This window comes from Petaurus breviceps, unplaced genomic scaffold, assembly GCF_028583685.1.
Source record: "Petaurus breviceps papuanus isolate PSGF00001 unplaced genomic scaffold, PetGlider_PUasm1.0 90633, whole genome shotgun sequence".
Taxonomy (NCBI): Eukaryota; Metazoa; Chordata; class Mammalia; order Diprotodontia; family Petauridae; genus Petaurus; species Petaurus breviceps.
Window position 1 is genome coordinate 6,841,813 of NW_027187293.1, and position 17,062 is coordinate 6,858,874.

The window sequence follows — 17,062 nt, forward strand, 5'->3', positions numbered from 1 at the left end:
ATACACTATGCTAAGCTGCTGATGTAATTTTATTTTCTGCAAATATACCCATACATACATAATTAGGAAATATATTATGACAATACTAAGTACAACAGATGAAAGAGAATATGGGGTTTATTAAACAGCAAAAGCTAAAGCTATTGAAAGTTTTCCAACTCTAAGTTTGAAAACTATTTGTGGGCTTTTAATAAAGATACAGATGCATTCTTGTCTTTAATATGATCAAAACTCCCTCAATTCTTTTAGATTCACATCAAATGGATCTTTTTAAAAGGAATCACATCCTTATGTAGCAGCAGAGTTTTAAAAAATCAAAGTTGTTCAAGTGTAGTATTAAGAACATCAGTATTCCTGGATATTTACTATTAAACAGTAAATTTATTTAGAATATCAAAGCCATTAGACTTGGGCAGAAACAAGTAAAACATTTCAACTTTAGGAGGAAAACCAGCATTGTTCCCACTTTGACAACAGAATCTTCATATACCATTGAATTTGAAAAGCATGATAATTTCAAGGATGTAACTTAACAAAACTTTGACAGTGGAAGTAATGCTGGTTTGATGAGAAGAGGACTCATATTAAACTTCCAAACTCACCAGGTTCTGGATCTTTACTATTTAAGTTAGCATAATTTTACCTACACTATATGAAAGACTTGTTTTTATATTTTTATACAGTGTTCTGTGGTTTTTGGAAGCTCTTTTGTTGACATGGAAGAATAATTGAGTAGAGGATCTGAGAGATAGTTAGCTAAGATATACTGGGATCTATTCATCAATACTCAAATGAATCTGTAATCTCATTGATTCAGGAGTTTATGTAAATCCTATTTAATCCAATTTTTCTATTATAATTTGTATATGGAATTGCTTATTTTATTGGATTTTTAATAAGTTCAGAATTTTATTAATTCAAAAAGGTCATGGCTTTTAAAAGTTACCATGTTAAATCATGCACTTAATACTTAGTCATGATTTCTGTATTATTTGACGTCCTCATAACTTAAATGCTACAGAATAATGGAACAAAGTACAGAGGCAGAGATTCTTATAATTACTCCATAGATTCATTTAATAAGCAATGTTATATTCAGTCCTCAAACATCAAGGAATTAAATGGAATGATGGATGCAATCTAATATAGAGGATGATGGCTAGAAAAAAATTTAGGGCAATGATAGAAATCAAGACATTCCACTAGGTTCTTTAAATATGTGTGAGAAGGACCTAGCCTTAATTCTTTACAAAGAATCAGGATACATTCTTAAACTCACTTTCCACCTACATTTAAATATTATGACTTGCTGTCTAAACAGCTCTCAGTCTCAGAAATGAGATAATAATGAGCCATTTGACTGATATATCTGCATACATTTTTGTTCTACCATTTCCACCAAATGGGCATTCTTACTAAAGAATCTGTCAATTTTAGCTAGGAACTAGTACATTTTAATAAAAGACCTGTCATTTTCAATATGGGATTGATCAGTTCTAACAAAAATCTGTTAATTGCAAGGGAAGACTCTTCAATGATAAGAAAACACCGGTACATAATTCAAAAGGGCTTGTCAATTTTAATGGCGGGCCCATTACTTTCAGGCTCCAGAACTTCTCTTTTATTGAAAGGCTCAATGTAGTATTAATTGTCAGATGGAAAGCTTTTTAGTAACTCATAAATGGCCCAAAGTAGAGATGATAAAGAAACAAAGTCAAGATGACTAAGACTAGTAGTAACATAGATCTCATTTTATCCTTTATCACAACATAAGCAATTACATGAATTATGTATTTGTGTTCTTGCTATAAAGTCTACTCCATTTCCTATGGCCATTCTTTTTGCTAGCTGTTTGTCTGGCTAACTACTTTCATATATTTTGGACAGCACATCTTGCTCTGAACTTTAGTGAGCTCTTATTTTTAATTAACACTCTTAATTTCTAGAGTTCACCCGGCCTATAATTATCCTTATCCCAAACATAGGAAGGGTATATAAATGACAGACTCATCATAAGCAAGAGATTTAAGAGGATGGTTTAGGGCCAGGCCAACATCATTGCTCATATCTAAACAGTACTTCCTTTGGTTTAGCATGCCCCCCCCAGTTTTCATGATTCAGAAACACACAAAATCCAATGTGATATGAAATACTAATCAATTACAATGAGGATTGATTGTTTATAATAAAGGACAAGGAGGAACTGGGTGGGCTAAACCAGTTCAAGTTAGTTATTCACAGCAGACACTAAATCAGCTCAACATTAAATTCAAGAAGACAGTTTAATTATGCCTTTAGGATTATGTAATTATAATACAAATGAACGCAGAAGGAAGTTTAGAAGGAGATATAAAGAGGACAGTTTGGTTAGTGCCAGGTTAAATTTAATATATACTTTTTTAAAAAATGAATAATAAATTCAGTTTCACATACAATCCTATTTATCTTATTTGTATAATGAAATGTCTATATTTGTCAAGTTCATAATAAAATTTGATTATAAAGAAACAGAATCAGTTATAATAGAAAGCAAAGCTATGACAAGGAGAAAGAGAAATATGGACTCAATCCGTTAAATGTGGAGTAATAGGAAGAGCATAGATTAAGAAATTAGAAGCCCTTGGTTCTGGATGAAGCTCTATCAATTACTTGTGTGACCTTGGGAGATACAGAACTTCTCCAGGTGTCAATCATTTGTTTGTTTGTTTGTTTGTTTGCTTCCTCTTTTGATCTATAAAGTAAATGATTAAAGGTCCCTTTACATTTTTCCCTTCCAAATTCTATTACTCAGTGAAATGGAATAACTGTCTCAATGACCTCAAAGGCAAAAAATGTTAAAATTAATACAGAACTTTTGGTTATTATCAATCAAAAGTATTTAAGCACCACTAGGTACCAAGCACTGTTGTATGCACCAAAGATGCAAAGGGAAAAAATGAAACAATCATAACTCTCAAGGGGATTGCACTCTGAAAAGGGAAGATTACTTGCACATAGATGATACATATAAAATAAATCCAAGGTTCTTAGGGAAGCAGAGCACCAGCAGGAGAAAGTGTTACCAACATCTTTGTGTACAAGACCTACATCATAAAAGAAGATTGGGATTCTATGACAGAGCTCAGGACAGAATGCACTTCAGGAATGAGGGACAGCCATAATGAAGGGATGAAGACAGACAAAAGGGTGCTTCAAAAGAGGAACAAAGAGAAAGACAGTTTGGCTCTACCATAGCAAGAAGGGGAATATTGCATAATAAAGTTGGAAACACAGGTTGGGATCAGATTGTGAAGGGATTTAAACACAAAACAGGGCAGTTTTAACCCTGTCCTAGAGGTGATAGGAAGAAACCAAGTTTATTATGTAGGGGAGTAAAAAGGTCATTTTTTAAATAGATGATGAATACTCAAATGGATCTGTGATGCAGAACATAATCAGCCACTCCTGCCCACTATATGTTATTTTTGTCCATGTCATTCCAAAATTTAGCACAGATGGTCCATCCAACACACTAGAGGCCTTCCTTGCTTTCTCCTACACATTCTAGGATACTAGTAATCCATGTTGGTTGTCCACCTGTAATCCTTCACTCTTAGAATGTCACCAGCCTGACTTCTCTTCCTGCCATATAATTCCTTGCTGACATCCTTTACTACTACTGCTGCTGCTGCTGCTGCTGAAACTCTTCTCCTTCTGGGGCTCCTCTTCTAATTCTTATTCTTCTCCTCCATCATCATCTTCATCTTCTTCTTCTTCTTCTACTTCTTCTTCTTCTTCTTTACTTATTAGTTATATGTTGCAACTTGCTTGTCCCCATCCTATGACTCTCCACTGTCCTCAGCTTGATTCTATTTTTCAGTTCTTCAGAAGCTACTGTATTCCATGGCAAGCTTCCATATACTGGAATAAGACAGAAAAAGTGTATTGAAAACACAGACCTTTGCTTTCAAGGGAAGCAGTACTCCAGACACCTTAGTAAGTAAATATTATGCTATGAACTGAGGATACAAAGACCAAATGAAATAGTCCCCACCTTCAAAGATCTTCTGTTCAATCAAGGGAGACAAAAAATGCCTAATTTTGCATAAATACAAATTGCAATTTGATCCTATATAGAAGTTTCATCATGAAGAAAAGTGGCCTGACCTGAGGTTTGGCAACCAAACTAGGAAATTGACTGAGGTTAATATTTCATCAAAGCTTATGAATCTTTCAATAAGCATTTACCAACTTTGGCAAGAAACTAAGCTTGAGTCTGGCTAGAACTTCAGAGAATGAAAGGTGAATCCATTGAAATGGAGAAGATTTGCTTGAAGGCAATGAGGTATATATATCTCACAGTGACATTTTACTCTTGTGTGCCAATTTGTAGTCAAGTATATGGTCAATCTAAAGAAGCTCCTCATGACATAGATGAGAATGATTACCAAAAAAAGAGGAAACTGGGACATGCTTAACATCACACAACTTTAGTCAAAATGAGTTCACCCTATCTTCACTCCACTGCATTAAATTACCTCCAAGGATTAGAGTGTAATCAGAATGTGATTCAACGTGTATGGCTTACACTCACCAGTTGCAAAGACTAAATTTTGTCTTGATTTTTTTCTCTACTTCTTTCTCAAATTGAGAAACATTCACTAGTCACTCACTACCCACTCTCTTCTCCAAATCTCAAAGGTAGTTAGACCTACAAATCTCCTCTTAATAAATCAAGTAGATCAATCAAAAAATATTTTTAAAACAAGTGGGTCAATTTATGAGTCAACAGTGACATGGTTTCCAAAAAAAGTTCTGGGAGATGGGTCAATTGCCTTAATGAGTATGTGACATAGTTCTATGGTATGATGAATTCACTTGGTTTTTTTTCTTTGAAGTTCCATACTCAAGTAAATATCAATAGCTTCAATTCTTCTTGTATTATTAGCATGTGCATTTTAAGTGGTGTATACTATGTATTGATTTTTATAATGAGGTTAAATGCTAGAAGATTTCCCACTAGTTAATGATTCAATTTTACCACAACAGCAAATCGTGATTAAGATGTGCATTAGTAGAAAGTGGAACCACCACGGCTCTAATCCTTGAAGTATTGAAACTAAGTAAATAGAAAATCTATGTACTACCATTAATTGTGGTATACTTTTTCTTAAAACTCTTTAAAATTTAGGCAAACTTTCTGAGAGTAAAATGCTTCTTATTATTGCTTCAGCTTCACATCTCATAAGACAAGTTTACCAATCTACCTGCCATCTTTGACCTCCTCATCACCTGAACCAGTACCCTTCACACGAAATCTGTGACCTGAACCTCCATATTGGGTCTTTCTGATCCTTAGTTCTTTAGTTTCTGGAGTGAAGGTCATTTGTTCAGCTTTAGATATTTTGCCCTAGATCCCAACCCAATTAATTGATGCCTAAGTCCGCACAAACTAGTCCATTCAGCCTATCTATACACTAACTAGCCCTAGACAGTTTCGCTTCACATCCTGTGTAACCATCTACTGAAATCCTTTTACCATCCTCCCCATCAATGACTCATCTGCCATACAATATTACCCCCACCTTTTTATCAGGAAAAACAAAAAAAAACTTTTCCTGATCACCAATTTCTCACATAGGGCAGGTCTATCTCATTTAAAAAAAAAGTGTGCAACCAAAACTTAGTTCAGTGCCTAGCCCATATTAGCCATTTAAAAGAATTTATTTTCATTCATTTTATATTATGCATTAGTTTAGCATAAGCATTACTTATTAATGATTAATTATTAACCATTATTATAAATTATTTAATATAATAAAGTGCTTTCTAAAATGATGGGAAAATGCACATAACTAAGAGTGAAGAGGATCATTGACTTAAGCTGGAAGAAACCTTAGAGTCATGATTAAATAATAGAACAGAATATTTGAAAATATAAGACTAAAAAAATTGAAAAAAAAATTTAATTAATCAATAAAATTTAAAGTTTTAAAAATTTTATAAAATAAACCATTAGCTATGGAAAGAAGAAAGCCAAAAACCTGTTTTAAGTATAAAAAATGAGGATTAAAGGAAAGGATTAAAATTGTTTTGCTCAATTATATTTTAATAACAGTCAATTTAAATGAATAAATATTTGAAAAAATACAAAATGCCCAGAATTACAAAAAAGAAAAAGTTAGCCAAATCTCAGGGGGAAAAAAGCAATTGAAAAAGCCACATATGAGCTGCCAAAAAAAATTAGGACCAAAATGCATTTACAAATCATTCTAAGACACCTAAAGAATAATTTATTTTAGTAATAAACCACTTGAAAAATAAGAAAAGAAAGTATTTACAGAGTTCCTTCTATGATACAAATATGGTCTTGATATGTAAACAAGGGAAAACCAAAACATGGGGAAGTAAATTATAGGCTATCCCTAATGTATATCAATTTTAAAAATTTAAATAAAATGTTAGCCAAGCGGCTACAGCAACATATTATGAAAATTATAAACTAACCAGATTAGATTTATACCAGGAATGCAGGGCTGGTTCAATAGAAGGAAAAATATAAATATAATAGGTCATATTAATAAAAAGGAAGAACCTCACATTATTATATTAATGGACTGGGTAAAATAAAGCTTTTGACAAGGGACAACACCCATTCTGATTTTTTTAAGTATTATTAATATGTTTGAATAAATTGATCTTTCCTTAATATAATTAGTATCCATTTAAAACCAAAAGTTGCCATTACATGAAATAGGCATAGACCAGATTCCTTTCCAATAAGGTTCCAATAAGTAAATCTAGAATGTGCATTATTATCTGCTACTATTATATATCATGCTAGAATCCTGGTAATAGCAACAAAGACAAGAAAAGAAAACTGATGAAATAAGCATAGGTAAATGGGAATCCAAATCACAGCTTTTTGCAGATGGTAACATGTTTTACTTAAAGAACCCTAGAGATTCAAGTAAAAACTTAATCTAAATAACTTTAGTAAAGTTGCAGGCTATAAAATATATCCATATAAAGCATCAGCATTTCTGAATATTATCAACAAAACCCTGTAAGAAGAGAAAAAAGGAGAAATTTCATTTAAAATAATTACGGACTATATAAAATATTCAGGAGTTTACTAGGATATACACAAAAACTACATTCATTTGACTACAAAGCACTTTATAGGATTAAAGACAGATCTAAATAATTGGAAAAATATTAAATTTTTAAAGGTGTGCTGAGCCAATATAATAAAAATTACGTCACAAAAAATTAATTTAGTTGTTCAAAAACATGCTAATCAAACCACTAAATAATTACTCTATGCAGCCAAAAAATTAACAAAATTCATAGGGAATAATAAAAGATTAAAAAATCATAAGGGAAATAATGGGGATATGGGGAATGGGAAGTAAGGGGGAATAGTGCCAGATCTCAAACTATATTACCAAGTAGTAATCATCAAATTGACTTGGTATTTGTTGGGAAATAGAGACAGTGATGACTGTAACACCTTGAGTATACAACATTCAGAGTCTATGAATAAAGTCACCTGATGTTTGAAAAGCCTTACCCAAGTAAGACCTCACTATCTGACAAAAAAAAAAAATGCAGGGTAAACAGGAAAGGAATTGGGCAGAAACTAGATAAAGACTATCTCACACTTTATAAGCTCCAAATGGACATGTGACTTAAAGATAAAGAGTAACATCACAAACAAATTAGATGGGTAAGGAAGAAATGCCCTTTCAGATCTACAGACATGGGAAAAATACAGGATCAAACCAAGGAAACAGAAGATTGCCAGAGATAAAATGGACAATTATGATTACATAAAATTGAGGTTTTCAACATAAACATAATCAATGCAGCTAAAATCAGAGGGGAAGAAGGGGAAAAGAAAAAAAAACCTTTTGCAGCAAACTTCTATGTTAAAGTCTTCATTTATAAGATATATACTTATAAGATATCTCATTCATAAGGTATATAAGATATATAAAGTTCTAATTTATAAGATATATATTGTATTTATAGCGGCAAGAATCATTACCAAATTAGGAAAAGTTCAAGCAATTTTCAAAGAAATCCAAGCTATCAATAGTCATATTTTTAAAGTCCCAAATAACCAATAGTGAAAATTACATGCAAAGTTAAAAGCAGTTCTAAAACTCTACGTCACACTCATTAGATTGTCAAAGGTAACAATAAAGGAAAATAATAAACATTGGTGGGGCTGTATAAAAACACCAGGTACATTAATAAATAATTGGTAGAGAAGTAAATTGCCATAGCAATTCTGGAAAACTATTTAGATCAATGTTCAAAAAGCAACTAAACTGTGTGTACTCTTTGATTCAGGGTTACCACTACTCAGCCTTTATTTGCAAAGAAAAAAGAAAGGATTCACACATATAAAATTATCAACAGCTATTTTTATAGTAGCAAAGAACTGGAAATAAGGGCAGGGGGAGGGTGTGCATTAAGTGGGGAATAACCGAACAAATTATATGAATGTAATTGAATACCACTGTGCCATAAGAAATAATGAAAAGGATGGTGTCAGCGAAAACTTGGAAGCTTGTATGAACTGATACAGAGTGAAGCAAACAAAACTAGAATACTTTATGCAATAATAACAAAACTATAAAAATAGGCAACTCTGAAAGACTTGAGAACTACAATGACCAATCATCATTAGAAAGGACAAAAAGTTAAGCTTTTACCCACCTCCTAATAAAAAGGTGACAGCCCTAGGACATAGGTTAAGATATGTATTATCTGGACATGGCCAATGAAAGAACTTGTTTGGGTTTTTTGTTTGTTTGTTTGTTTTGCTTTTCTTTTTCTTTATAAAGGAGAAGAGGAAGAATGGAGATAAAGCTAATTTTTGTTCACTGAAACAATTATAGGTAACTTAAAGAATTTGAATCCCAATGTTGAGTCCAAAGTCTGGTACATAGCAAGCACTTGAGAAATATTTTCATTCAATCAATCATTCATTCATTTTCACATGGGAATAAGTTACTAAAAATCAATTATTCATCTTCCTGTGAGTAATGGTAGAGAGTTCAGATCATAAGAACATTGATTTAGACCAAAAAGGAACTCTGGAAGCAATTTAGTCCGAATCCCTCATTTTATAGATAAGGCAATTGAGACGTAGAAAGATTTACTTATATCAGTACTAAAAATACATGCACAAAGTGGCATATCATCCAAACTCTTAAAGAAGTTAAGGGAATTACAGAAAGAAATAGACAAGAAAATTATGCTAGTCGGGGACCTCAACCTTCCCCTCTCTTAACTAGATAAATCTAAACACAAAATAAACAAGAAAGAAGTTTAGGAGGTGAATAGAATTTTAGAAAAGCTGGATATGGTAAATGTCTGGAGAAAACTTAATGGGGATAGAAAAGAATATACCATTTCCTCATCTGTACATGGCACCTACACAAAAATTAACCATGTATTAGGGCATAAAAACCTCACAATCAAATGCAGAAAGGCACAAATATTAAATGCATCCTTTTCAAATCATGATGTAATAAAAATTACATGTAATAAAGGACTATGGAAAGACACACTAAAAATTTATTAGAAACTAATCTAATCTTAAAGAAGGAATGGATCATAGAAATAATCAATAACTTCATACAAGAGAATGGCAATAATGAGACAAGGTACCAAAGCTTATGGGATGCAACCAAAGAGTTCTTAGGGGAAATTTTATACTCTAATGCTTACTTGAATAAGATAGAGAGAGAACATATCAATGAATTGCACATGCAACTAAAAAAGCTAGAAGAACAAATTAAAATCCCCAGTTAAATACCAAATTAGAAATTCTGAAAATAAAAGGAAATACAAATAAAACTGAAATTAAGAAAACTATTGAACTAATAAATAAAACCAAGAGCTAGTTTTATGAAAAAAAATTCCAATAAAATGGATAAACTTTGGTTAATTCAATTTTAAAAAAAAGAAAGAAAAAAACCCAAAACTTCCAGTATCAAATGAAGAGGAAATTAAAACAATAATTAAGAGCTATTTGACCAACTACATACCAATAAATCTGGTCATCTCAGTGAAATGGATGAATATGTACAAAAATATAAATTACGAAGATTAACAGAAAAGTAAATAGAATACTTAAATAAGCCCATTTCAGAAAAAGGAATTGCACAAGCTATCAATGAACACCCAAAGAAAAAAATATCAAGGGCCAGATCAACTTAAAAGTGAATTCTACCAAACATTTAAAGAACAATTAATTCCAATATTATATAAACTATTTGGAAAAATAGACGGAGTCTTACCTAATTCTTTTTATGATACAAATAAGGTGGTGATACCTAAACCAGTAAGAGCCAAAACAGAGAAAGAAAATTATAGAACAATTTCCCTAATAAATATAGATGGAAAAATTTTAGCAATTTTTTGTTTAAAATATTAGCAAATATATTGAAGCAATTTATCACAAGATTAATACACTATGATTAGGGGGAATTTATATCAGGAATGCAGGACCAGTTCAATATTAGGAAAACTATCAGTATAATTGACCATATCAATAACAAAATTAACAGAAATCATATCATTATCTCAATAGATGTAGAAAAAGCTTTTGACAAATTAAAACACCCATTCCTATTAAAAACACTGGAGAGCATAGGAATCAATGGAATCTTCCTTAAAATGGTAAGTAGCATCTACCAAAAACTGCCAATAAGCATTATATGTAATAGGGATAAGCTAGAAACATTTCCATTAGAATTGGGGGTGAAACTAGAATGTTCATTATGACCACTATTATTCTATATTGTACTAGAAATGCTAACTTTAGCAATAAGAGATGAAAAAGAAATGGAAGGAATTAGAAGAGGCAAAGAAGAAACAAAGCTGCCACTATTTGAAGATGATATGATGGTATACTTAGAGAATCCTAGAGAATCAAGTAAAAAACTACTTGAAATAATAAAAAATCTTTCAAAATTTCAGGTTATAAAATAAGCCCACATAAATCATTGGCATTTCTAGATATTACTAACAAAGTCCAGCAGCAAGAGATAAATTCCATTTAAAGTAACTATGAACAATATAAAATATTTGGGAGTCTACCTGCCAAGACAAACCTAGGAACTATATGAGCAAAATTACAAAACACTTTCCACACAAATAAAGTCAGATATAAATAGTCAGAAAAAAAACATCAGTTGCTTGTGGGTAGGCTGAGCTAATATAATAAAACAACAATTCAAACTAAATTAATTTACTTATTCAGTGCCATACCAATCAAACTACCAAAAATCATTTTATAGAGCTACAAAGAATAACAAAATTCATTTGGAAGAACAAATTATCCAGAATATCAAGGGTTTAATTAAAAGACATGCAAGGGGAAGTGGTCTAGCCATATAAGATCTAAACCTGTATTATAAAGCAGCAATCATCAAAACTACTTGACTAAGAAATAGTGTTGAATCAGTGCAATAATTAGGTACACAAGGCACAATAGTCAATGACTATAGTGATCTATAATTTGAAAACCCCAAAGACTACAGTTTCTGGGATAAGAATTCACTATTTAACAAAAACCGGTGGAGAAAATGGAAAATAGTACAGCAGAAATTAGGCATAAACCAACATAATATACCAAATACCAAGATAAGGTCAAAATGGGTATATGATCTAGACATAAAGGGTGTAACTATAAGCAAATTATGAGAGCAAGGAATAATTTACCTGTCTTATCTATGGAGAAGAGAAAAATTTATAGTAACACAAGAGATAGAGAATAATATGAAATCCAAAATGAATAATACAGATTACAATTAAGTTTAAAGGTTTTATACAAAAGTCAATGCAACCAAAATTAGGAGGGGAGCAGAAAAACTGGGCAACAAATTTTATAGCCAGCATCTCTGATAAAGGCCTCATTTCTAAAATATATAGATAACTGAGTCAAATCTATAAAAATACAAGTCATTTCTGAATTGAATAATGGTCAAAGGATATGAATAGGCAGTTTTCATATAAAGAAATTAAAGCAATCTATAGTCATATGAAAAATGCTCTAAATTAATATTGATTAGAGAAATACAAATGAAAACAACTCTGAGGTACTACATCACACCTGTCAGATTGGCTGATATGACAAAAGAGGAAAAAGATAAATGTTGGAGATGTGGCTAAATTGATACAAGAATGCATTGTTGGGGGAGTTGTGAACTGATCTAACCATTCTGTGGAACTATGCCCAAAGTGTGATAAAACTGGCATAACCTTTGATCCAGCAATACAACTTCTAGGTCTGTATCTCAAAGAATTCATAAAAAAGGGGAAATGACCAACATGTACAAAAATATAACAGCTCTTTTTGTGGTGGCAAAGAATTGAAAATTGAGGGGATGTCCATCAACTGGAGAATGGCTGAACAAGTTGTAAGTATATGAATGTAATAGAATACAATTGCCTCCATAAGAAATGGTGAACAGGCATACTTCAGAAAAACCTGGAAAGACTTGTATGAATTGATGCCAAGTGAAGTGAGCAGAACCAGAACACTACACAGTAACAACATTCTAGAATGACCGACTTTGTTAGACTTAGCTCTTCAGAGCAGTGTGATGATCTAAGACAGTTCCAAAAGATTCATAATGGGAAATGTTATCCACATGCAGAGAAAGAGCTATGGAGTCTGAATGCATATTGAAGCATACTGTTTTGTTTTGTTTTCTCTTTCTTATGTTTTTTCCCTTTTGTTCTGATTCTTCTTTCACAACATGACTAATGTGGAAATATGTTTAATGTGATTATACATGCATGGCCTATATCAGATTGTATGCCTTATTGGGGGAGGGGGAGCAAAGGGAAGGGGGAAATTTAGAACTCAAAATCTTATAAAAGTGAGTGTTGCAAACAAAAAATTAATTAATTAATAAAGAAAAAGAAAAATTTAGTTACCTGCCCAAGGGCACAGAAAAAGAAAGTGGCAAATCTAGCACTTGATTCAGTGGACTATAGTAAAAGCTTTCCAGCAACATTTCATGCCTCAAAAACTCTTCACTCCAGTGCATCCTCTAATCAGCTATCAAACTGAATTCATCAAATCTATGTCTAACCAGGTCACACTTCCGCCTCCTCCATTCAGTAAACACCAAGGGCTCCCTATTATCTCCAGAATTAAAGTGCTTTGAAACCCATTCTTTACCATGGTCCTGGGCCAGATGCCTTCATCTCTTCCCCCTTGCCTTGTCAGTTTCTTTTTATGTGTTATCTTGTGCCAAGGGAGCTTGCTTGTCCCTTCGAGTTCCTTAAAGGCAGGGACTGTCTAGAATTCTGTTTGTATCTGTAGTATCTCTTTGTATCTTAGTGTGCACAGCAAATTTGTTCTTATTGTTCAGTCGTTTCAGTTGTCCAATGTCTTCATGTCTTCATGACCCCATTTGAGTTTTTCCTGACAATGATACTGGAGTTATTTACTATTTCCTTCTCCAACTTATTTTGCAGATGAGGAAACAGGCAAACAGGGTTAAGTGACTTGCCCAGGGTCACACATCTAATAAGTGTCTGAGGCCAGATTTGAGCTCAGGGAAATGAGTTTTTCCTGACTCCAGGGCCAGTGCTCTATCTATTGTACCACCTAGGTACCCTCTATAAAGGACAGGATTAATTTAAAGTATAAGATGACATTTACTATTTTTCTCAAGATATGTCTAGATTTGGATCCTCTCTTATCAGAATATAAGTTTCTAGTGAGTAGGGGTTGTTTTATGCTTTGTACTTGTATGTGCCTGGCACACAGTAAGGGTATAATAAATTCTGGTTGACTTGACTATCACATTCTGATATTCCTTCCTGCCTTTCCAGTGTCCTTATACCATGCTCCTTTCCACATACTCTTTGATTAAGTTACATTGGCTAAAGCCTTAATTGATTCACCTTAAAGCTGGTGTCTTCTTTCTGTAATTAACTCCAATTTATACTGTATATATCCTGTTTGTATAAAGTCATTCTCACATTCTCTTCCTTCATTAGACTGTGAGATCCTTGAGATCAGGTAGTGTTTCTTCCTTTAATTGTATCCTAAGGACTTAGCACAGTGCCTGACACATAGTAGGCATTTAATAACTGCTTGGGGACTTGGCTGACTTAAGTCCAGTGTTATTTTTGTCTATACCAAAAAATGTTCCTTAGACATAAGTAGTAAAAAATTTTAATTTAGAAATGCATATAATCTATATAATTTACTTTTTACAATAATATACCTTCCAGAATTTTTAGTAAAATTTATTTCATATTTATATTTACACCTTGTACCTGACCTCACTCAGTTTCTACTTCTTAATCACCAATCTCTAACAAAATCTTCTGATGACACTGAAAATACTGTGACATTTTTAGAATGGTGCTTTAGGGAGGATTCAATGAATGTAATTATGTTACCTTTATGCCTTCAAGATTTAACATTTCAAGGGGATATTTTAGCTTATTATTTTGCAAGTATAATTAATTCCAATAACACTGAAGTCAAAATTCTTGCTACAAAGTCTGAACCTTTTATTTCATTTTCATTGTAGTTCTCAGTATTTTTTTATCATATTATGCTTTTCCAATTTAAATGAAAAATGAAGTCAAATATTGTCTTAGGATATTCATTCAGAAAATTGACCTGATTATCTGAGGGCAGAGACTGTCCAACTAATTCATGGAGGAATTGCACATGTTAATTGAGGGCAGACTATGGCCTTTCTCATATTCGTATTACTTTATGCTAATTGTACAGGTAACCTAGCCGTTTGAAAGACTTATACTTATTAGTTCTTAGGAAGAAAAGAAAAATGGACTTCTATTGGTCCCATTTAGAATCTTATAGCTATAGAAAAGATTCTGTTATAAACCATTTTCAACATTATTTATTGTGGGATCTGTCTCTTCTCATTCTTCACCACCTTAAAGAGCTTATATTCTCCAAAACCTATATCTCTCTTCACCACCACAACACACAAGTACATGCAAGTACACACACACACACACACACACACACACACACACACAACGACTTATTTACAATTAGGGAGATTTACAATCTACATCTACCATCTGTCCTCTTTTCTCTCCATTCACATAACCACCAAGCTAGGTCAGGACCTCATCACTTCTCCTCTGTACTATTATACTAGCCTTCTGACTGGTCTCTGCTTCATTTCTCCCCACTACAATCCATCTTCCTCTTAGCTGCCAATACAATTTTTCTAAAGCATAGATCTGACCATGTCAACCCCCTGCTCAATGAGTTTCAAGGACTCTCTATAACCTCCAGGATCAAATATCAATTCTTCTTTAGGATATTTCAAGCCCTTCACAACCTGGCCAGCTTCCAATCTTCTTTGATCCTTTAGTTCCCTCAATTCACTCTATAATTCAGGTACACTGGAAGCTTCTTGAACAGGACATTCCATCTCCAGTCTCTGTGCCTTTGCCCTGGCTGTTTCTTATGCTGGGGATACCCTTCCTCTTGACCTTTTTTTCCCTTGATTTTTCTGGCTTCCTTTAAGACTCAGCTCATTTCACCTTTTTTAGGAAGGTTTTCCATCTTTCTTCCACTCTCCAAGCTGCTACTGATACTACTTTCCCTCTGAGATAGCCTTCCATATTCTCTGTATATATTTCATATGTAACCAGCTATTTTTACATGCCTTTTCCCTCATTAGAATGTAAGCTTGAGGGCAAGGACTGTTTTCATCTTTCTTTGCGTTCCCCAAATTTGCATACAACCTGTCACAGAGTAAATACTTCACAAATGGCTGTTGCTGTTGTTGCAATTTATCTCTTTCTAGACACTGATAAGGACTTAAAAGTAAGAAAAAAAGAGACAAGGCAGTTGGAGGTACGTGGTTCATCTCTTTCATATAGACTACTATTATACACCAGTATTTGAGAGAAACTCTTTAAATAATGCTCTTGGAGAATCTGAATTGTGAGATGTCACATAATACAAAGATTTATACAAATAAAAATAGATGTAAAGCAATAATAATGGACCCTGTAATTAAGAAAATTAATAACAGATCCCATTATATCACTTTTAGAACATATCACTGAAACTGATTTATAGCACCCAGAATCACAAAGCTAGCCAATGGCAAAGCTGGGATTCCAACCTAGGTCCTATAAGTCCAAATATAAAATCATTTTTACCTTGGTCATATGCAAAAGATGGTGATTTTTTCCACTTTTGTCAATTCTTAAGGATGGGCTTGGTTATTGTAATGGGAAGCAAAGGAGTACTTAGCACCTTGTTTCAGTTCAAGTGTCTTTGAGCTTTGCCCATGATTATATCAAATCTTTGTTAAGAAACAGAACCTGTGAAACCCACAGTGGGAGGGACTTGCCAAAGATAGGAACAGGAAGGTCTTAAGACATGGGCAGAATAGGGAAGAGATAGAAAAACAGGAGCACACTCTGGGACTGAGCAGAGCTGAAAAGGAGTTAACTTGTGCAGTCAGGCACTCTGTCTATTCTGTCTGTGTTGATTTGTGTTTGTGATACTTCGTACAGAAGCCTTGGGACCTTACTTCTGGTTCAGAAGCCCTGAAAGAGGATTTTCTTGTTGTCTGTTTACAAAGTCCTGGAGGAGGGTTTCAGAGGTCCTGGGACTATACCGATGATGATTTGTGTTTATTTCTCAGACCTTGTTTGTAGGTCTGTGCTGATTTATCAGACCTTGTTTGTGGGTCTGTTTTGATTTCACAATCACATAGTGAATTGATTATGGTGCCAGCAATGTGCATGAATGTTGTTTTGACTCTATTAAGCTTTGTCGTCACAGAAACAGAAACTTCAAAGGATCTGAGGTGGACTGATCACTGTGAGCTTCCATATGCAACAGGAACTAGATGTGGATCTGGATGAGGAGCTGAGAGCTGCCTGCCTGTGAATCAAGGTGATGGTTGGGTGAATCCAGGCATAAGCTGGGACCATGGAAGAGGAACCAATGGAATTTGGGAACCAGCCTCAAGCCAAGATGAAAAGACCTCTCCTTGGGTACTTAGTGCTGACTGACAAGAACATGATTTACTGT

General features: G+C 33.4%; 1 long non-coding RNA gene across 2 annotated transcripts in view; it reads right to left on the reverse strand.

Annotated features, from left to right (window-relative positions):
* Window positions 1–380: 380 nt before the first annotated feature.
* Window positions 381–17,062, reverse strand: part of LOC138143256 (uncharacterized) — a 127,895-nt gene continuing 111,213 nt past the window's right edge. For both annotated transcript variants that reach the window (XR_011163649.1, XR_011163648.1), the window contains one exon: window positions 381–3,900. This is a non-coding gene — a long non-coding RNA (uncharacterized lncRNA). The remainder of the gene's footprint in view (window positions 3,901–17,062) is intronic.